At 38.6% G+C, this 23,968-nt stretch overlaps 1 protein-coding gene, 1 long non-coding RNA gene and 1 pseudogene across 3 annotated transcripts in view; 1 reads left to right on the top strand and 2 right to left on the bottom strand.

Annotated features, from left to right (window-relative positions):
• Nucleotides 1-23,968, bottom strand: part of VPS41 (VPS41 subunit of HOPS complex) — a 409,984-nt gene that overhangs the window by 295,178 nt on the left and 90,838 nt on the right. The window lies entirely within an intron of this gene.
• On the top strand, nt 9,564-10,526 carry LOC122438564 (annotated as a pseudogene).
• On the bottom strand, nt 12,868-18,450 carry LOC122438566. The gene is made up of 4 exons (XR_006268590.1): nt 18,330-18,450; nt 16,892-17,012; nt 15,240-15,299; nt 12,868-13,466 (listed from the first exon to the last, which is right to left on the bottom strand). It is a non-coding gene; the product is annotated as an uncharacterized LOC122438566 (long non-coding RNA).

Here is a 23,968-nt window from a genome sequence, read left to right as displayed (position 1 = left end):
AAATTTATTCCTAAGTATTTTATTGTTTTCGTTGCGATGGTGAATGGAATTGTTTCCTTAATTTCTCTGATTTTTCATTGCTAGTGTGTAGCAATGCAAGGAATTTCTGTGTGTTAGTTTTATATGGCAGGCACATTCTTAACCACTGGACCACCAGGGAAGTCCTGGCCTCCTTGTCTTTGGGTGTGCAGCTCTCTGAGATCTGACACATGGTGAGTTCCGGTGATCACTACCATGACCAGGAACAGGCCACGTCCATCACCCTGAAAATGCCCAGGTGCTGCCCCTTTCTGGTTTCTCCTTCCACACCTGAATCCCTGGCAAATGGATCTGTCCTCCTTCACTGTATTTTGGCCTTTGCAATTTTAAAATTCCTTATGTATTCTGAATATAAGACCTTTCTCATACCTGTGATTCACAAACATCTTTCCCCTAATAACAGACAGCGTCCCTTTTCATTGCAGGAGATGGGACTGATGAAAACTACTTTTCCTCCCCACACTCAGAGCCCAGTGTTGTGTAGCCAGCAAGTGCCCGTGAGAGTCTTCAGAAGTGAACATGAATTCTGCTGTCTGTCAGTCTGTGTTCTCAGTTAGTCCCCAGAGCTAAATTTCTCATCTCTGATTCCCCTACCTGAAGGGAAAATATAATAGAACTGTCTAAGGACAGGTGCTATATCTTTTGCTGTGCTTTCCTCACACCAGTATTTGCAGTATCAACCAAGCAATGACCAGCAGTCTGTTCTCAATATGCATCTGTAGACCCAATGAAAAGTACCTGATTTGTCCCAGGTGCTTTACTTTATCATTGTGTTGTGTCACAATACTGATACAGTGGATGAATCGTTTTCTATGTGGTCCTCTCCATTTTCACTTAGCATCTTATTGTAATAACCATGTTATTATACATTTTTTAAAGTTTGCAGGCTATTTTACATTCATTTGGGCTTCCCTGGCGGCTCCAATGGTAAAGAATCTGCCAGCAATGTGGGAGGCCTCGGTACAATCCCTGTGAGACCCAGGGTCAGTACCTGGGTTGGGAAGATCCGCTGGAGTAGGGAAAGGCAACCCACTCCACTCTTCTTGCCTGGAGAATCCCCATGGACAGAGGAGCCTGGCAGGCTACAGTCCAGGGCTTCTCAACGAGTCAGACAGGGCTGAGTGACGACACTTTGACTTTACCCTCATTCCCATTATTTTATTTCCTTCTCCTATTGGGGATAGGAAAGCATCCTGCAAACCAGTGTGCAGACTACAATCTGAAAGACTTGAGACCTGGACGGAGGGACACTCTTGGAGGAACCCGGAGAACCTGGACAGCTGACCCTTCCTCTGTGGGTTACAGTTCCCAAAGGCAAAAACGAGGGCAGTAATACCACCTGCTTCTTGGGTGGTGTCCAGCATCAATGAGCCAGCAGGATCTTAGCTTGCCACTTGTCCCTGTCATGTTATTATTGTAGGAGGCTCAGATAGTAAGGAGTCAGCCTGCAATGCCGGACACCCAGGTTCAATCCCTGGGTTCGGAAGATCTGCTGGAGAAGGAAATGACAACCCACTACAATATTCTTGAATGGAAAATCCCATGGGCAGTGGAGCCAGGCAGCCTACACAGTCTAGTTCAGCTCAGTCGTTCAGTTGTGTGTGACTCTGCAACCCCAGGAACCATAGCATGCCAGGGCTCCCTGTCCATCACCAACTCCCGGAGTCCACCCAAACCCATGTCCATCGAGTTGGTGATGCCATCTTATGCTCTGTCGTCCCCTTCTCCTCCTGCTCTCAATTTTTCCTTTTCCAGTGAGCCAGCTCTTCGCATCAGGTGGCCAAATTATTGGAGTTTCAGCTACAACATCAGTCCTTCCAGTGAACACGCAGGACTGATCCCCTTTAGGATGGACTGGTTGGATCTCCTTGCAGTCCAAGGGACTCTCAAGAGTCTTCTCCAACACCACAGTTCAAAAGCATCAATTTTTCAGTGCTCAGCTTGCTTTATAGTCCAACTCTCACACCCGTACATGACCACTGGAAAAACCATAGCCTTGACTAGACGGACCTTTGTTGACAATGTAATGTCTCTGCTTTTTAACATGCAGTCTAGGTTGGTCATAAGTCTCCTTCCAAGGAGTAAGCGTCTTTTAATTGCATGGCTGCAATCACCATCTGCAGTCATTTTCGAGCCCCCCCCCAAATAAAATCGGCCACTGTTTCCACAGTTTCCCCATCTATTTCCCATGAAGTGATGGGCCCAGATGCCATGATCTTAGTTTTCTGAAGGTTGAGCTTTAAGCCAACATTTTCACTCTCCTCTTTCACTTTCATCAAGAAGCTCTTTAGTTCTTCTTCACTTTTTGCCATAAGGGTGGTGTCATCTGCATATCTGAGATTATTGGTATTTCCCCCAGCAATCTTGATTCCAGTTTGTGCTTCATCCAGCCCAGCATTTCTCATGATGTACTCTGCCTATAAGTTAAATAAGCAAGGTGAAAATATACAGAGATACCACCTCACAGTGGTCAGAATGGCCATCATGAAAACTCTGCAAATAACAAATGCTGGAGAGGATGTGGAGAAAAGGAAACTCTCCTAGAGTGTTGTTGAGAATGTAAGTTGGTATAGCCACTGTGGAAAACACAATAGTGGTTTTCCAGAAACCGCTAAGAAAACTAAAAATAGGATTACTATATGATCCAGCAATCCCACAACCTGAATGTCCATCCAGATGAATGGATAAAGATCTGGTGCATATATACATTGGAATACTACACACCAAAAAATAATGCCATTTGCAATAACCTAGATGCAACTAGAGATTATCATACTAAGTGGAGTAAGTCAGAAAGAGAAAGACAGATACCATATGATATCACTTACACGTGGAATCTAAAGTGACACAAATGAATCGATCTATAAAACAGAAACACGGACATAGAGGACAGACTGGTGGTTGCCAGAGGGGCGGGTGAGGGTGGGGTTAGCAGATGTAAGCTTTGATATATAGAATGGATAAACAACAGGGTCCTACTTTGTAGCACAGAGATATTCAGTATCCTATGATAAACCATAACAGAAAAGCATATAGAAAAAAGAATGTGCATATTCTCACTTTACTGTAGAACAGAAGTTACCACTACATTGTAAATCAACTATACTTCAATAAAATATTAAAAGGATAAATATATAGTAATAAAAAATATTCTAACTAGATATTGGAAACATCTTTTACATAAGTACTTTTGCTGAAATGAATAAAATTTCTGTAAAGAGATTTCTGGATTTGGTAAGTGTTATTTCTTATAAATTGACTGGGTTAGAGAATACTGATATGGTTATACAGAAATATATTTTCTTCTAATTTAGAATATTATAAGAAAATATAAATGATTAGATCAAAAGACAGTAATGTGAAGTCATTTAGGTATTCAGAAGAAAAATCTTGTTAAGATGTGTTCAAACCATAATGGCTCATTAGGATTTGTTCTACCATCATGCAGATGATGGTCAAACAGCAGATGGCAAGAGTGAACATTGACATTTCAGGATCAGTGAACTAAAATGGACTGGAATAGGCAAATTTAATTCAGATGACCATTATATCTACTACTGTGGGCAGGAATCCCTTAGAAGAAATGGAGTAGCTCTCACACTCAAAAAAAACTCTGAAATGAAGTACTTGGGTGCAATCTCAAAAACGATGGAATGATCTCGGTTTGTTTCCAAGGCAAAGCATTCAATATCACAGTAATCCAAGTCTATACCCCAACCACTAATGCCAAAGAAGCTGAGGTTGAATGGTTCTATGAACACCCACAAGGCCTTCTAGAACTAACACCAAAAAAAGATGTCCTTTTCATCATAGGGGACTGGAATGCATAAGTAGTGAGTCAAGAGGTACCTGGAGTAACAGGCAAGTTTGGCCTTGGAGTATAGAATGAAGCTAGGCAAAGGCTAACAGAGTTTTAGCAAGAGAATGCGTTGGTCATAGCAAACACTCACTTCCAACAACATAAGACATGACTCTACACATGGACATCACCAGATGATGGTCAGTACCAAAATCAGACTGATTATATTCTTTGCAGCCAAAGATGGGGAAGCTCTATACAGTCAGCAAGAACAAGACTGGGAGCTGACAGTGGCTCAGATCATAAACACCTTATTGCAAAATACAGACTTAAATTGAAGGAAGTAGGGAAAACCACCAGACCATTCAGAAATGACCTAAATCAATGCTGGAGAGGGTGTGGAGAAAAGGGAACCCTCTTACACTGTTGGTGGGAATGCAAACTAGTACAGCCGCTATGGAAAACAGTGTGGAGATTTCTTAAAAAACTGGAAATAGCCCAAAACGGGCCCGCTAGGTCTGTCACGGAGCTGGTCTCGTGAGTGACGCTCTCGGGTCCGCGGCGGGCAGCAATGACCCACTCCTGGGCATACACACTGAGGAAACCAGATCTGAAAGAGACACGTGCACCCCAATGTTCATCGCAGCACTGTTTATAATAGCCAGGACATGGAAGCAACCTAGATGCCCATCAGCAGATGAATGGATAAGGAAGCTGTGGTACATATACACCATGGAATATTACTCAGCCATTAAAAAGAATTCATTTGAACCAGTCCTAATGAGATGGATGAAACTGGAGCCCATTATACAGAGTGAAGTAAGCCAGAAAGATAAAGAAATTACAGCATACTAACACATATATATGGAATTTAGAAAGATGGTAACGATAACCCTATAGCAAAAAAAGAAAAAGAGACACAGAAGTACAGAACAGACTTTTGAACTCTGTGGGAGAAGGTGAGGGTGGGATATTTCAAAAGAACAGCATGTATACTATCTATGGTGAAACAGATCACCAGCCCAGGTGGGATGCATGAGACAAGTGCTCGGGCCTGGTGCACTGGGAAGACCCAGAGGAATCGGGTGGAGAGGGAGGTGGGAGGGGGGATCGGGATGGGGAATACGTGTAAATCTATGGCTGATTCATATCAATGTATGACAAAACCCACTGAAATGTTGTGAAGTAATTAGCCTCCAACTAATAAAAAAATTAAAAAATAAATAAATAAATAAAATTATTGAATGACAAAAAAAAAAAAAGAAATGACCTAAATCAAAATCCTTATGATTATACAGTGGAAGTGACAAATAGATTCAAGGGATTAGATCTGATAGAGTGCCTGAAGAACTATGGATGGAGGTTGTAACACTGTTTAGGAGGTGGTGATTAAAATCATCCCCAAGAAAAAGAAATGCAAAAGGCAAAATGGTTGTCTGAGGAGGCCTTACAAATAGCTGAGAAAAGAAGAAAAGCTAAAGGCAAAGGAGAAAAGGAAAGATATACCCATCTGAACGCAGAGTTCCAAAGAGCAAGGAGAGATAAGAGAGCCTTCCTAAGTGATCAGTGCAAAGAAATAGAGGAAAACAATAGAATGGGAACGACTAGAGATCTCTTCAAGAAAATTAGAAATACCAAGGAAACATTTCATGCAGATGGGCACCATAAAGGACAGAAACAGTATGGACCTAAAAGAAGCAGAAGATATGAAGAGGTGTCAAGAATAAACAGAAGAACTATACAAAAAAGATGTTAATAACCCAGATAACCACGACAGTGTGATCACTCACCTAGAGCCAGATATCTTGGAGTGCAAAGTCAAATGGGCCTTAGGAAGCATCATAAGGAACAAAGCTAGTGGAGGTGATGGAATTCCAGCTGAGCTATTTCAAATCCTAAAAGATGGTTCTATTCAAGTGCTGCATTCAATATGTGAACAAATTTGTAAAACTTAGGACTGGAAAAGGTCAGTTTTCATTCCAACCCCAAAGAAAGGAAATGCCAAAGAATGTATAAACTACCGCACAATTGCACTTATTTCACACATTAGCAAAGTAATGCTCAAAATCCTTCAAGCTAGGCTTCAAAAGTATGTGAACCGTGAACTTGCAGATGTTCAAGCTAGATTTAGCAAAGGAAGAGGAAGCAGAGATCAAATTGCCAACAACTGCTAGCAAGTGTTGAAAAAAGCAAGAGAAATTCCAGAAAAACATCTACTTCTGCTTCATTGACTACGCTAAATCCTTTGACTGTGTTCACTTCAGTTCAGTTGCTCTGTCACGTCCAACTCTTTGCGACCCCATGGACTGCAGCACGCCAGGCCTCCCTGTCTTCACCAACTCCCAGAGTTTACTCAAACTCATGGTCATTGAGTCAGTGATGCCATCCAACCCTCTCATCCTCTGACTGTGTAGATCACAACAAACTCTGGAAAATTCTTAAAGAGATGGGAATACCAGACCACCTCAGCTGCCTCCTGAGAAATCTGTATGCAGGTCAAGAAGCAACAGTTAGAACCGGACATGACAATGGACTGGCTCAAAATTGGGAAAGAAGTACATTAAGGCTGCATATCATCACCCTGCTTATTTAACTTATATTCAGAGTACATCATGAGCAATGCCAGGCCGGATGAAGCACAAGCTGGAATCAAGACTGCCAGGAGAAATACTGATAACCTCAGAAATGTGGATGACATTATCCTTGTGGCAGAAAGCGAACAGGAACTAAAGAGCCTCTTGCTGAAAATGGAAGAGGAGAGTGAAAAAGCTGCCTTAAAACTCAATTTTCGAAAAACTAAGATCATGGCAACTGGTCCCATCACTTCATGGCAAACAGATGGGGCAACAGTGGAAACAGTGAGACTTTATTTTCCTGGGTTCCAAGACCGCTAAGATGGTGACTGCAGCCATGAAATGAAAAGATGCTTGCTCCTTGGAAGAAAAGTTATGATGAACCTAGAAAGCATATCAAAAAGCAGAGACATTATTTTGCCAACAAATCTCTGTATAGTCAAAGCTGTGGTTTTTCAATAGCCATCTATGGATGTGAGAATTGGACCATAAAGAAAACTGAGTGCCAAAGAATCGATGCTTTTGAACTGTGGCATTGGAGAAGACTCTTGAGAGTCTCTTGGACTGCAAGGAGATCAATCCAGTCCATCCTAAAGGAAATAATCCTGAATATTCACTGGAAGGACTGATGCTGAAGCTGAAGCTCCAATACTTTGGCCACCTGTTGCGAAGAACTGGCTCACTGGAAAAGACTCTGATGGTGGAAAAGATTGAAAGCTAGAGGAGAAGGGGATGACAGAAGATGAGATGGTTGAATGGCATCACCAGTTCGATGGACGTGAGTTTGAACAAGTTCCGGGAATTGGTGATTAACAGGGAAGCCTGGTGTGCTGCAGTCCATGGGGTGGCAAAGAGTCAGCCACTACTGAGCGACTGAACTGAATAACTGAATCAAAACAATGTGGTACTGACAGGAAACAGACACAGATCAACGGAACAGAATAGAGAGCTCAGAAATGAACCCACAGTTATATAAGCAATTAATCTATGATAAAAGGGGTAAGAATACACAGTGTGGGAAAGACTGTCCAGTTAATAAACAGTGTTGGGAAAACTGGACAGCTACATGTAAAAGGCTCAAACTGGACTACTCTCTCACACCATGTACAAAAATAAATTCAAAGTAGATTAGAGGCTTAAACCTAAGACGTGAAACCAGAAAACTTACAGAAGAAAGCACAGGCAATATAAACTAGAGCTCCACGAGAGAAGTCATGGCAATGAGAAGCCTGAGCACCACAACTACAAAGTATCCCCCCCGTAGCAAGCTCACTGCAACCAGACAAAGGCCTCGTGCAGCATCAAAGACCCAGCACCCACAAAAATAAATATTAAATTTCAAAAACATTTTATATGGAAAGACAAAGGAAATTTAGAAATAGCTAAAACAACTTTCAAAAAGAAAAATAAGAATAAAGTAGAAGGAATCAGTTTACCTGATTTCAGGACCATGTGGTACTGATGTAGGTAAATGATAAATGTTACAGGATAAACAACCTAGAAATAGATCCACAGAATATGCCCAAGTGATTTCTGACAAAGTGCAAAAGCAACTTAATGGAAGAAAGATACCTTTTCAACAAACGCAATTGGACAACCATAGGGTAAAATAAACAAAAAAGAACAAACTTCAACCTCAAATCTACACATTATATAAGAATGACTCAAAATGGATCAAGGACTTTAAAAATAGGAGAAAATCTTCTAAGAGCAAATAAAGAGTTCTTAGATTTGACACCAAAAGCATGATCTATAAAGTAAAAACTAACTGGACTTCATCAAAATTAAAAACTTTTACGCCATGAAATACCTTGCTTAAGAGGATAAAGGGGGAAGGTAGAGAGTGGGAAAAAATATTTAGTAATTTAGTAACTACATATTCAACAAAGGACTAGTATCTAGATAATATAAGGAGTACTCAAAACTTAACTGTTAAAAAAAAAAAAAAACTTAACTGTAAAAATATAAACAGTTCAATTAGAAAATGGGCAAACGACATGAAGACTCATTTCACTGAAGAGGATAAACTGATGGCTAAAAAACATATGAACAGATTTTCAACATCAGTAGCCACTACAGAAAATGTAAATTAAAACCACAATAAGGTATTACTACACACCTATCAGAACTGCTAAAATGAAAATACTAACACCACCAAATGCTAGTGAGGATGTGGAGAAATTAGAACAGTCATACACTGCCACTAGGAATGTAAAATGACACTATCAGTCTAGTAAACAGGTTGGCAGTTTCTTAAACCATAAATAGGCAACTACCATACGACCCAGAAACTCATGGATATTTACTCCAGAGAAATGAAAACTTACAATGATATTATGATTAATAAGATATATACATTTTGGTCTTAATCCATGGTTCCTAGCACACAGCTCCAAAATTCCTATTATTTCCTAATTGACATAGAGCAAAGGTATAAAAACGATATGAACTTAAGAGAAGCAGAAGATATTAAGAAGACATGGCAAGAATACACAGAAGAACTATACAAAAAAGGTCTTAATGACCTGGATAACCACGATGGTGTGGTCACTCACCTAGAGCCAGACATACTGGAGTGTGAAGTCAGGTGGGCCTTAGGAGGCATTACTATAAACAAAGCTAGGGGAGGTGAAGGTTTTTCAGCTGAGCTACTTCAAATCCTAAAAGATGATTCTGTTCAAGTGCTGCATTCAATATGCCAGCAAAATCATAAAACTCAGCAGTGGCCACAGGACTGGAAAAGGTCAGTTTTCATTCCAATCCCGATAAAGGGCAATGCCAAAGAATGTTCCAAGTACCACACAACTGAGCTCATTTTACAGGCTAGCAAGGTAATGTTCAAAATTCTTCAAGCTAGGCTTCAACAGTATGTGAGCCAAGAACTTCCAGATGTATAAGCTGGATTTAGAAAAGGCAGAGGAAACAGAGATCAAATTGCCAACATCCTTTGGATCATAGAAAAAGCAAGGGAATTTCTGAAAAAAAAAATCTACTTCTGCTTTATTACCTATGCCAATGCCTTTGACTGTCTAGATCACAACAAACTGTGGAAAACTCTTAAAGAGATGGGAACACCAGACCACCTGACCTGCCTCCTGAGAAATCTGGAAGTTAAGAAGCAATAGTCAGGGCTGGGCGGCCGCAGGCGAGGTGTAACGAAAAACAATGAGACTCCAATGGGCGGCAGTTGCAACTTTTCTTTACGCTGAAATAGGACTCATTCTAATCTTCTGTCTACCTTTTATTCCTCCTCAGAGATGGCAGAAGATATTTTCCTTTAGCGTTTGGGGTAAAATTGCAAGTTTCTGGAACAAGGCTTTTCTTACTATTATAATCCTATTGATTGTTCTGTTTCCAGATGCTGTGAGAGAAGTAAGAAAATATTCCTCGACTCATACTATTGAAAAGAGCTCAGCCAACAGACCTGCTGCCTATGAACATACACAAATGAACTCTTCAGGTCTCAAAGAAATCTTTACATTTCTGGATTTTCATTATTTTTCTGGCTAGTGTTGAGACGTCTGGTTACCCTTATTACTCAGCTGGCAAAAGAGCTGTCAAACAAAGGAGTACTTAAACGTCAAGCAGAAAATATTAACCAGGCTGCCAAAAAATTCATGGAAGAAAATGAAAGACTGAAATGGCTCTTGAAAAACTATGGCAAGGAAGAAGAAGAACACGTTTTGGGAGCAGAAAATAAAAAACTAGAAGAAGACAAAGAAAAACTGAAAACTGAATTAAAGAAGGCTTCAGATGCCCTTTCTAAGGCACAAAATGCCGTGATGATAATGAAGATGCAATCAGAGAGACTTTCAAAAGAGTATGACCGGCTCCTGAGAGAACACGCAGGACTTCAGCGTCGCGCAGGGAAAGGCAAGAAATGCCTGTGAACCCTGTGAAAGAAGGCTGTGAATCCACCAGGTCAGGGAGGAAAGTGTTATCACGTCAGCCTCTAGGAAGTTTAAAATTCAGTTCAGAAAACATACTATGGCCAGCCAGTATTTTTTTAATGCCACACACATAGACTTATCATAATGGCATTATCACAGTATTGATGATGTTTCAGATATATTGTAAAGCCTGTATTCCAGCTCTTAAATAAAATATAAGCATGTTAAACACTTTATTTAGATACTGATAGTAACACTGGTGTATGGTGGCTGAAAAACTGAAACATGAAAACAGTGACCTTGAGTGCTTTTTTTTAAGCCTAATGGTACTAGTTAACTCTTTTAAGAGAGTTGTATTGATAATTATATTTTCAGTATTGTGTTTCTGCACCTGTTAAACTATTTTTGTTGACATTTGTGTTAATACATCATTAGCAGGCATTCTGCTTTTTTAATGTTCATCTGGAACGGAGTTTACATCTATTTGCATAACTGCCATAGCACTGAACTGAAATTACTTTACAACAATGTGGAATTCTTGAGATAGAAAGTTTATGTATAATGTATCCAAAAAGCAGTGTTTCCCATTGCTGTGAGAGTTGCTAATTATACAGATATTACCTCATATATACATACACTGGTGTCACAGTTTCTCTGAGGTGTTTCTATATTCTGCAAGCTACATATTAAATACTATTTTCCATTCATATATTCATTTAGTTTCTTTTAGGAGAGGATGATTGCTATATTAATGTGATTTAGGTTGCTCCAGTGTTTAGACTTGAAAGCTACCTTCCTTGTTTCTTAAAGACCTAGATATAAAAGAAAATGGAAAATAAAAATAAAAAAAAAGAAGCAACAGTCAGAACCGGACACGGAACAACAGACTGGTTCCAAATCAGGAAAGGTGTATTGTCACCCTGCTTATTTAACTTATATGCAGAGTACATCATGAGAAGTGTCAGCCTGGATGAAGTACAAGCTGGAATCAAAATTGCCAGGAGAAATATCAACAATTTCAGATATGCAGATATCACCACCCTTACGGCAGAAAGCGAAGAAGAACTAAAGAGCCTCTTGTTGAAAGTGAAAGAGGAAAGCGAAAAACTTGGCTTAAAGCTCAACATTCAGAAAACTAAGATCATGGCATCCGGTTCCATCACTTCATGGCAAATAGATGGGGAAACAATGGAAAAAGTGACTGACTTTATTTTTTTGGGCTCCAAAATCACTGCAGATGGTGACTGCAGCCATGAAATTAAAAGACGCTTGCTCCTTGGAAAAAAGGCTATGACGAACCTAGACAGCGTATTAAAAAGCAGAAACATCACTTTGCTGACAAAGGTCAGTATAGTCAAAGCTATGGTTTTTCCATAGTCATGTACGGATGTGAGAGTTGGACCATAAAGAAGCCTAAGTGCCGAAGAATTGATGCTTTTGAGCTGTGGTATTGAAGAAGGCTCTTGAGAGTCCTGTGGACAGCAAGGAGATCAAACCAGTCAATCCTAAAGGAAGCTACCTCAATATTCATTGAAAGGACTGATGCTGAAGCTCCAATAGTTCGGCCACCTGATGCAAGGAGCCAACTCACTGGAAAAGACCATGATGCTGGAAGAAATTGAGGGCAAGAGAAGGTGGCAATAGAGGATGAGATGGTTGGATGGCATCATCAACTCAAAGGACATGACTTTGAGCAAACTCAGGGACGCAGTGGAGGCCAGGGGAGCCTGGTGTTCTACAGTACATGGGGTTGCAAAGTCAGACATGACTGAGTGACTAAACAACAACGAATGATGCCTCCATTAAAACCTCTGAAGAAAGGCATCTGGATGCTTCCAGGCTGGTGAGCATACGGAGGTGCTGGGAGAATGACAGGCCTGGGGAAGACACAGAAGCTCTATGCCTCCCCTAAGTCCTGCCCTGTGCACCTCTTCTATCCAGCTGTTCCTGGGTTGTGTCCCTTCATAATAAACTAGCAATCTCTTAAGTAAACTTCCTTCCTGAGTTCCGCAAGCCATTCTAGCAAATTACTGAACCCAAGGAAAGGATCATGGGAACTTCTGTCTTTTGACTTACAGCCGGTTCTCAGAAGCACAGGTGACAACCTGGCCTTGAGAGTGGCGTCTGAAATGGGAGCCGTCTCGTGGGAGCTGACAGCCAACTCCAGGTAGATGGTGTCAGAACTGAGTTAAACTGCAGAACACCACCGGTCTGAACTACAGGACTGCTTGGTAGGGGAAAAAATACCACTAATCTATTCAGAAGAATTCTGAGTGTTCAGAGAGAAAAACAGTGAGTAGTTTTTTTCTTATACGTTGACACCAAAACCTGTGAATGAATGCATGCAGCAGTTTTATTCAGAGCCAAAAACTGGAAACCACTTGAAACAAACTATGGTATATCCATACCATGTAATACTAGTGAGTAATAAAAAGGAGCAAACTACTGATACATTAAACAACTTGAATGAATCTTCAGACAATTAAAATAAGTGAGAAGTACCAATCCCAAAATGTCCTTTGTTATGATTCCATTTGTAGAACATTCTTAAGATGACAAAATTATGTAAACAGAGAACAGGCTAGTGGTTGGTAGGAGTTAAGAAGTGGGTGTGACTACAGAAGGGAAACAGGAAGGATCCATGGGTGACAGAATTGTTCCGTATCTTCACTATATCAATGTCAACATCCTGATGGTCATATTGTACTCATTCTGTTACATGCTACCAACTGGGAGAAACTGGGAAGAGGGTACACAGGGTCTATCTCTGAATATTTTTCTTAAAATTATGTATGATCTATAAGCATTTCAACATTTTAAAAGTCTACTCCCTTTTTTTCACATATATAAGAAAGCATAAACAGATGAACATAAAGTTAACAAAGAATTAAAAGTAAAAATAGTCTTTCCCCTCTCCTGCTTCAATGTCTACCTTTTAACTGTGTGCTAACTACATGATGGACTTTTTACTCTCTTGCAACTGCTGAATCTTTCATATAGAAGAGTAAACATAAGAATAAAAAACATGCTGTGATTATACATAACGTAATCTCTTTACCAATGTTCCCTGGAAACGTCCTGGCTTCTTATACCATGCTTTGTTGCCTTCCTCTTCACAGACACACAGATGATCCATAAGTCCATTACTATATAGAAAGCATTTTCCTAACAAAGAAGATTACAATGGTCAACAATTTTTCACACAAGTGTATTATTTTTATAGATGATCAAAATAAAAATACAAGGAGCAGCGTGAACAAGGCAAAATTTTGTCTTCACCTTTTAGGATGAAACAAACAATCTGATTTGTTTATTGACAGCACTGGGCTCTAAACTCACACTGGTGAAAAGCAATTGAATAAATTACTGGATTCTGTTTGCAGGACTATAGTCAAAAAATATACACAGAAAAAAATTCTCTTCAGTTATCTGAGGGAATGGTGAGGGAAGATAAGAGGAAAACCTCTTTTGGAAAGACAGTATGGGTGTGCCTCTTCTCTATCTGATCAGAAGAAAACTCTGTGGTATATAAGGGAAATTCAGACCAAAATACATTACGAAACAATGCATATCTGAATCTTAAAAGAGCTCATTACAAGGAAAAAATTTTATTAACTATATGAGGTGATGGATGCTGGCTAAATTTATTGTAGCAATCATTTTTCAATATATACATATATGAAATCATTATACTGTACTCCTAAAACTAACACTATGTTCTATATCAATTACATCTCAACTGAAAAAGTAGATTATGAAAAAGTATGTGTTTCATGATCTCAGCCCATGTAAACAATGCTATGCTTTGTCCCTTTCTCTGTACTTTTTTACTGCTTAATCTAGACATTGGTCAGCTCCCTCCTAATTGACTACAACTTTTTCTAATGACTCCTTCCCATTATTGGATTCATTCTCGCTCCCATAATTGTCTTCTCCATTTGACCATATATAATTCTGTCAGTTTCATAATACACTGGTCTACCTTTAATATATAGGAAACTACTCTGCTTTCCATCCCTTCCTACCATCCACCTATCCTTTCATCCACCTGAATATCTGTTGTTCATTCTCTCTCCCTGATATGCATTCAACAGAGTGTCATTTATGTATGAGCTTTTTTACAGTCTGTTTTCTGCTATTTATGTATGTTTGAAACAACATTATCTTTATAAAAACTGCAAAATATGGATCAAGGAATTGTTATTTTGCCTATCTAATAAAAACATATAACTACTCTTCTCAAAGTCCATATAAGCTATAATGTCCAGCAATTAACCAAGCTGCTTGATAAAATATTGAATTTTCTATTACTATTCAAGCAACAATTAGATCCCTGTTGGAGGAATACTGTAGGATGGGCACAGCTCTTGGACTAAAGTAGGAAGCTAGATTCAAGGTCCCTTATAAGTAAAATTCTATTCTTACTTGTGAGGCATATACTGAAATACAAAATTGTCCTCTCCATTTGTTAGTAGGTTCATGAAAGTGTTATATGCGTTATATATATACACACATATACACACAGGCTGTTGACCCTTGAACAACATGAGTCTGAACTGTGAGGGTCTACTTATACAGATTGTTTTCAATAGTAAATACTACAGTGTTACACGATCTGCAGTTGGCTGAATCCAAGGATGCGGAATTGCAAAAACAGAGGAATTATGGACACTGAGGGCCAACTATAAATTATAGGCAGATTTTCAGCTACACCAATGGTGGGCAACATTAACCTCCTCATTCTTCAAGGGTCAACTGTACTTGTTTTCTGCCTAGACTTCATCAGGTACAACTAAGAAATGAGGAAAATGTTTCCGCATGAGGATAAAGGCATCAGTTTTCAAAAACTGGCAAAAAGAGAATATTATTTAAAAAAAAATGAATACAGTGACATTTAAAAACCTAACATAACATTTTCAGGATAAGGTGAACACATACCTTTGGGGAATGGGTTGTTTTGGGCTTGGAGTCGAATTTTAACAACATCAAAGGGTGTCACTATGAAGATACATAAAATTTCAATTAACAAGTGATACCTGTAATTTGTATAGATGTTTGTCCAAAGAACACAAAATACACCACATGATACCTATATAATGGTTAAAACTATTTATCATAAAGTGGTTTAAAACTTAAACCTTTAAACACTTAAAGTGTTAACATTCTAATTTTTTGCACTTGAATTTTGTTTAAAGAGGACCAATGAGAAAATGTAGTTACTTCTTTCACAGGTACTAAACTCTCACTTATACTATTTCTACAGCTATAATTCCATTAACATTAAAGCTAAAATACTAGTATTTGTAAGAAAATATGTTATCTAAGATAAAAAATGTTCCAAAAGACTACTTAAACATCTGAAGATAACTATGTATTACAAGTAATCAATAAACAAGTAATATAAGTTTCCCTATACTAAATTAAAGTCTCCCGCTGTTAAATTCACCTGTATCAAATAAAAACCACAGGTATTGCAAATTTGAGTAAACTAGCCATAACTCATTCTTGCTACCATATTGTGTTACTCTAATTGGGAAAAGTGCAGCAAAGGAAAATGGGCATTATGATCTGAAGTAAAATACTACATTCTAAAGCAATTAGTTTACATTTGTTCTAGCCATCTTGGGCTTCCTGGTGGCTTAGACAGTAAAGAATCTGCCTGCAATGTAGGGGACCTGGGTTCAACCCCAGGGTCAAGAAGATCCCATGGAAAAGGAAATGGCAACCCACTCCAATATTCCTGCCTGGAGAATTCCATGGATAGAGAAGCCTGGTGGACTACACTCCATGGGATCGCAAAGAGTCAGACACGACTGAGACGAACACCTGCTATCTTATTTAAATAAACTAGCCAACTCATTAAAATGTTAAACTGTCACCTACTATGTCATTTGGCCGTGTCTATAAGAAATTCGACTTCCCTGGTGGCTCAGACGGTAAAGCGTCTGTCTACAATGCGGGAGACCCGGGTTCGATCCCTGGGTGAGGAAGATCTCCTGGAGAAGGCAATGGCAACCCACTCCAGTATTCTTGCCTGGAAAATCCCATGGACGGAGGAGCCTGGTGGGCTACAGTCCACAGGGTCGCAAAGAGTTGGACACAACTGAGCAACTTCACTTCACTTCATAAGAAATTCATTTAAAAAGACAGAGAAAGGTAGTCCAGAGAAATTTAAGCAATTCACTAAAAGCAAAGTAAAAGATATTCTGAATTTGTTGCCACTGTAAGTTGCCCAACTTCTGTGTTTTTCATTAGGCTAATACTTAACCCCATATTTTTACTATTTTAAAAAAGATAATAGTCATAAAAGTTTGATATTGACAGAGACCTCAAAGAACTTCAGATCTAAGCCCCTAAATTTACACAGGAAAAATTAAGTTCAGAGAGAATAAGGACAATCCCAAAAGTACATTCATCCTGAGAACAGCAAAGCAAAGACTAAAATTCTAGTCTCTCAATTCTCTGTCCAAGGCTCTTTCCTGTTATCATGATGAAGCATGAATGATAATATTATCAGTATTTCAGAGTTAATCTCAAGTGGGATCAATAATTCATTCAGATACATAATCTACATCCTAACATGATTTTACCCATCAGGGATGTCAGTATAGCTCCAGTGCAAGAGGCAAACATTTGCTGAAGCGGTGTCACTGTGATGACTGGTGGTCCCTCTGATTCAGGATCCATATCTTTAACTAACAGCAGCAAAATCTGTTAAAGAAAAGCAAGATGTAAGCTAAAAGTGTAACAGAAGATGCCCTCAAAACTAACTGCTAAAAGTTAAATAAACTATAAAAACTAAAACCAGTATTACTATCCAAGCACATGTTGTTGACCAGCAAAAGTATACATAGAAGTTCTATACGCAAAGGCACTACATAACTGTCATTAATAGAACATGTTCTCAGATGTTCCAAAAGTGGTATTGTACTTCAGCTAAGCTACGTGAGCAGCATCACATTTGCAAGACAAATCAATAGAGCATTAAGAAAACAGACTCTGGCCATGCAACAGAATGAACGCAGTTGACCAGTAAGACTCAAAATCAGAATTCGGCCTCATAAGAACCACTCAGATACTTGAATCTAGTAGAGTTATCAGCAAATATAGCACTATTTTTATTGCACTGCAAACACTGCTGCAGAAATACAAAATAAATCAAAAGCATAACCTTCATAAAAAGCATTATTTTAGAAATAAGATAGAAAAGCAACATATACTCTTTCTGAAAAACTCAACACTAGAGTATAAAAATCACTTATAAACTTCTTATTAAAAAAATAACCACCGGCAACATACAGTATAATCTTTCCAAAGGTCTATGTACACAAAAACACAAATATGGAGGCAGATTCCATCTAACCAGATATGTACAAACATTCACATATCTATACATGCATCTTTTTTGAAAGACAAAATAGATTAACACCATTCATAACTTTTAGAGCCAGCTTTGATGCTTAAAAATATAGATGTGTTAATAAATACAGATTGACATTATAATTTTTAATGTTTACATGGTTTTCAATTAGATTTACTTAGTCAGCCTCTTAGATATTCAGGTTATTGCCAATTTACTAATTCTTTAATTTCATAAACTCACATAAATATCTTCATACACACATCTTATTGTAGTATCTTTACAATTACTATAGGAGAAAAAGTAAGACTGCTGGGATAAGCTAAAAACCTGAGAAAAATTACCAATGTTTTCCAGAAATACTGGACCAATATATATTTCTATGGTAATGTATGAGTTATTGTTAGCCCATAAATTCACCACTCTCTCATACTACATATCACTTATTTTTTCTGACCCATTTGAAAGTAGACTGCATACATCATACCCCCTTCATCCTAAACACCTCAGAATATTTTCATATAATTGAAGTACCATTACCAAATTTAGGAAACTTAATGCTGACAGTATTCTAAAGTTCATTTTCCAATTCTGTCAATTATCCCAATTACGACCTTTATAAAAATGAATGCTTCTATTGTTTCTTTAGGCTTTTATTATTTACTTACCTGATTTAAGTCTTTTCCTCAACTCTATGTTCCAATATTTTATTGTTTGTAACATCAGTATCTGAAAATCTGTAGTGAAAAAAGAAAGAAACTGTCTTATCTTTTCACACAGGAAAGGGATAGCAAGCCTAAAGGAAAGGAGTATATAAAAACTTTAAAACATAAATCAACTAATACTTATTAACTATTATTTATTAAATATTTTTATTAAGTATTTTGCAGAATATGAAGAGCACTCCAGAAATATTATCATAGAGTTATGAAAGTATTATCACACAAAAATCTTCATATTATCCCAGCAAATATACTCTACTTTAAAACCAGACAATTCTAAACCTGAACATACTGATCCATCTTAGTATCAACAGGAGTTGAACAACCAGATTTTGTGGCCCTTGGAGGAAATTCAGACTAAAGTAACAAGGTAAAGGTTGCCACAATACAGGAGCAGGAAACACTCTGGTCTACAGGACTAAGGTCTTAGCTTCTTCAAGTGAAAGTAAGGTGGGAAAAAGGTGGCAGGGAGATGCACTGTTCTAGAATAAAGGAATCCACTCAAATGCATCCTGGTTTAAATAAGAGAACTTTAAAAAGCCAGTTTGAAAGTAACTAAAGAAATGTGAATGTGGGTTGGATATCAGATATTTATACACTATTCTTGATTTTGTTTGGTCAGATAATGTTATTGTGCTTACATAAGAGGTCTTTTGGAATGATTTTGTTTGCTGCCCACTGTACAATATTACAGACATCTATCTATAGTTCTTCAGGCACTCTTGTTTACTAGATCTGATTTCTTGAATCTATTTGTCAAATTTCCTCTTCTTCAATAAACAATGCAAAGAAATGGAGGAAAACAACAGAAAGGGAAAGACTAGAGATCTCTTTAAGAAAATCAGAAATATAAAGGAACATTTCATCCAAAGATGGGCACAATAAAAGACAAATGGTAAAGACCTAATAGAAGCAGAAGAGATCAAGAAGAGATGTACAGAAGAACTATACAAAAAAGGTCTCAATGACCAGGATAACCACGATGGTGTGGTCACTCACCCAGAGCCAGACATTGTAGAGTGTGAAGTCAAGTGGGCCTCAGAAAGTAATGCTATCAATAAGGCTAGTGGAGGTGACGGAATTCCAGCAAAGCTATTTAAAATCCTAAAAGATAATGTTATCAAAGTGCTGCACTCAATATATCAGCAAATTTGGAAAACACAGTAGTGGCCATAGGACTGGAAAAGGTTGATTCTCATCCCAGTTCCCAAGAAGGGTAGTACTAAAGAATGTTCAAACCACCGGACAATTACTCATCTCCCATGCTATTAAGGTTATGCTCAAAATCCTCTAAGCTAGACTTTAGCATCACGTGAACTGAGAACTTCCAGGCATACAAGCTGGATTTAGAAAAGGCAGAGGAATCAGAGATCAAATTGCCAACATTCGCTGGATCACAGAGAAAGCAAGGGAATTCCAGAAAAACATCTACCTCTGTTTCATTGACTATGCTAAAGTCTTTGTGTGGATCACAACAAACTCTGGAAAGCTCTTAAAGAGATGGGAATACAAGACCATCTTACCTGTCTCCTGAGAAACCTGTATGTGGGTCATGATGCAACAGTCAGAACTCTGTATGGAACAACTGACTGGTTCAGGAATGAGAAAGGAGTACAACAAGGCTGTTGGTTATTGTCACCCTGTTTAATTAACTTATACGCAGAGCACATGATGAGAAATGCCAGGTTGGGTGAGTTACAAGCTGGAATCAAGACTACCAGGAGAAATATCAACAACCTCAGATATGCAGATATACCACTCTAATGAGAGAAAGCAAAGAAGAACTTAAGAATCTCTTCATGAGGGTGAAAGAGGAGAGTGAAAAAGCCAGCTTACAACTAAATATTAAAAAAAAAAACCTAAGATCATGGCATCTGGTTCAATCATTTCATGGTAAATAGAAGGGAAAAAGGTGGAAGCAGTGACAGATTTCCTCTTCTTGGGCTCTAAAACTACTGCAGATGGTGACTGCAGCTGTGAAATTAGAAGACAACTGCTTCTTGGCAGAAAAGCTATAACAAACCTGTGTTAAAAAGCAAAGACATTACTTTGCAGACAAAGGTCCATGTAGTCAAAGCTATGGTCTTTCCAGTAGTCACACATGGTTGTGAAAACTGGACCATAAAGAAGGCAGAGGAGTGAAGAATTGATGCTTTTGAACTGTGGTGCTGGAGAAGACTCTTGAGAGTCTCTTGGACAGCAAGGTCAAACCAGTCAATCCTAAAGGAAATCAACCCTGAATATTCGTTGGAAGGAATGATGCTGAAGCTAAAGCTCCAATACTTTGGCCACCTGATGCAAAGAGCCGACTCACTGGAAAAGACCCTCATGCTGGGCAAGACTGAGGGCAGGAGAAGAGAGAGACAGAGGATGAGATAGTTGAATGGACGATGGACTGACTCAGTGGATGGACCCAGTGGACATGAGTTTAAGTAAACTCCTGGAGATAGTGAAGGACAGGAAAGCCTGGCATGCTGCAGTCCATGGGCTTGCAAAGTTGGACAGGACTGAGCGACTGAACAAGAAGTATCAAGTGAGAACCTTGAGATTCTGATTCCATCTGCTTGATGATTAGTCACGCTCAGTGTCCTTTTCACATACCGTTGGTCATTTGTACCTCATCTTTGAAAAATGTCTATTAAAGTCTTCTATCCATTTTTAAATCAAATTATCTGTTTTTTAAGCTGCAGGTGCTCCATATGTGAAGCAGTGATCCAATTTCATCTTATTCTATGTTAAAATAGATAACCACTTTTCCCAGCTCCAAATACTAAATCTCTCTGGGACTTCCCCGGTGGTCCAGTGGTTAAGACTTTGTCTTCCAATGCAGGGGGTACAGGTTCAATCCTCGGTCAGGAAGCAAGGATCCCTTAGGCTTCAGGGCCAAAACACCAAATGATAAAAGCAATATTGTGACAAATTCCAAAAAGACTTTAAAAATGGTCCATGTCAAAAAAAAAAGAACTTAAAAAAAATATTAACTCCCTCCTTTCTCCTTTAAACTGACATACTACTTGGTCAAAAATAAGACGGAGGTTCATGACATTGTACAGGAGACAGGGATTAAGACCATCCCCATGGAAAAGAAATGCAAAAAAGCAAAATGGCTGTCTAAGGAGGCCTTACAAATAGCTGTGATAAGAAGAGAAGCTAAAAGCAAAGGAGAATAGGAAAGATATTCCCATTTGAATGCAGAGTTCCAAAGAATAGCAAGGAGAGATAAGAAAGCCTTCCTCAGCTATCAATGCAAAGAAATAGAGGAAAACAACAGAATGGGAAAGACTAGAGATCTCTTCAAGAAAATGAGAGATACCAAGGGAACATGGTATGGACCTAACAGAAGCAAAAGATATTAAGAAGAGGTGGCAAGAATACACAGAACTACTGTACAAAAAGATCTTCACAACCCAGATAATCATGATGGTGTGATCACTCACCTAGAGCCAGACATCCTGGAATGTGAAGTCAACTGGGCCTTAGGAAGCATCACTACGAACAAAGCTAGTGGATGTGATGGAATTCCAGTTGAGCTATTTCAAATTCTGAAAGATGATGCTGTGAAAGTGCTGCACTCAATATGCCAGCAAATGTGGAAAACTCAGCAGTGGCCACAGGACTGGAAAAGGTCAGTTTTCATTCCAATCCCAAAGAATGCTCAAACTACTGCATAATTGCACTCATCTCAAATGCTAGTAAAGTAATGCTCAAAATTTTCCAAGCCAGGCTTCAGCAATACGTGAACCATGAACTTCCAGAGGTTCAAGCTGGTTTTAGAAAAGGCAGAGGAACCAGAGATCAAACTGCTAACATCTGCTGGATCACTGAAAAAGCAAGAGAGTTCCAGAAAAACATCTATTTCTGCTTTATTGACTATGCCAAAGCCTTTCACTGTGTGGATCAGATAAGCTGTGGAAAATTCTGAAAGAGATGGGCATACCAGACCACCTGACCTGCCTCTTGAGAAACCTATATGCAGGTCAGGAAGCAACAATTAGAACTGGACATGGAACAACAGACTGGTTCCAAATAGGAAAAGGAGTCCGTCAAGGCTGTATATTGTCACCCTGCTTTTTTTTGTGTGTGTGAAGCAGGTAATTTTTATTAAAATCCGTGTAACATGCCAGAGCTTTTTTCACTTACAGTATTATCTTTTAATTCTTAAAATAACACTAAGAGATAATAATTTTTACTCCTTTTTTTTTTTTTTTTAACTCCCTTTTTCAAATGAGGAAAGCTGGGGCTTAGAGACATTTCCCAAGGTGGCATGGATAAATAACAGATCCAGATTCAAATTTAGATTTATTTCATCCAAAGCCTGTCTTGTTTCTAGTAAATATTAATATCATTGTTGCTTCCTCTGGTATATGTCTAACAGATAAACTGACTGATAATTTGCTGATTTTTCATTTGACCTGTGGACTATTAGATGGAGAACTTTGTTCTGCTATATTCCTTTTTATTACAGGATGAGTGAAGTGAATTTTCCCCAAAGATTGCTTGGATTTGATTGTATCTTAATTAACTAAGAGATCTGGATGAAAGTTCTGCCAGTCTCTCAGTATGTCCTTAGGCAAGTCATCCAACTTTGGGCGGAGGGGCTTATTTCCTTTTCACAGACAAACAAACTTTTGGATTATATAGTCAAGATTTCTTACATCTCAGAGATTCTAGTTATCTTAGGAGATAGAATTGGCAGAAAGGTTACAGATTTATTCATCTTTTTTGATGAATCTCTTTATTTTTTGGAGTTTTATGCTAATGATATATTTCCCAGCAATAAAAGATGGGAGGGGGGAAAGATTCTCTGACCTACATGTTTCTGTAGATGTTATTTGTTTTGTTTTTTGTTTGTTTTTTTTTTCCTTTATTTTTATTAGTTGGAGGCTAATTACTTCACAACATTGCAGTGGGTTTTGTCATACAGTGACATGAATCAGCCATGGAGTTACATGTATTCCCCATCCCGATTCCCGCCCCCCGCCCTCCACCCGATTCCTCTGGGTCTTCCCAGTGCACCAGGCCCGAGCACTTGTCTCATTCATCCCACCTGGGCTTGTCACCCTGCTTATTTAACTTCTATGCAGAGTACATCATGAGAAACGCTGGGCTGGAGGAAGCACAAGCTGGAATCAAGATTGCCAGGAGAAATATCAATAACTTCAGATATGCAGATGACACCACCCTTATAGCAGAAAGTGAAGAGGAACTAAAAAGTCTCTTGATGAACATGAAAGAGGAGAGTGAACAAGTTGGCTTAAAGCTCAACATTCAGAAAACTAAGATCATGGTATCTGATCCCATTACCTCATGGGAAATAGATGGGGAGACAGTGGCTGACTTTATTTTTTGGCGCTCCAAAATCACTGCAGATGGTCGTGACTGCAGTCATGAAATTAAATGATGCTTACTCCTTGGAAGCAAAGTTATGACCAACCTAGATAGCATATTAAAAAGCAGAGACATTACTTTGCCAACAAAGGTCCATCTAGTCAAGGCTATGGTTTTTCCAGTGGTCATATATGGATGTGAGAGTTGGACTGTGAAAAAAGCTGAGCACCGAAGAATTGATGCTTTTGAACTATGGT

Source organism: Cervus canadensis, chromosome 3, assembly GCF_019320065.1.
Source record: "Cervus canadensis isolate Bull #8, Minnesota chromosome 3, ASM1932006v1, whole genome shotgun sequence".
In the NCBI taxonomy this organism is placed as follows: Eukaryota; Metazoa; Chordata; class Mammalia; order Artiodactyla; family Cervidae; genus Cervus; species Cervus canadensis.
The sequence above is the reverse complement of the archived record's forward strand: the minus strand, read 5'-3'. Positions and strand labels throughout refer to the sequence as shown.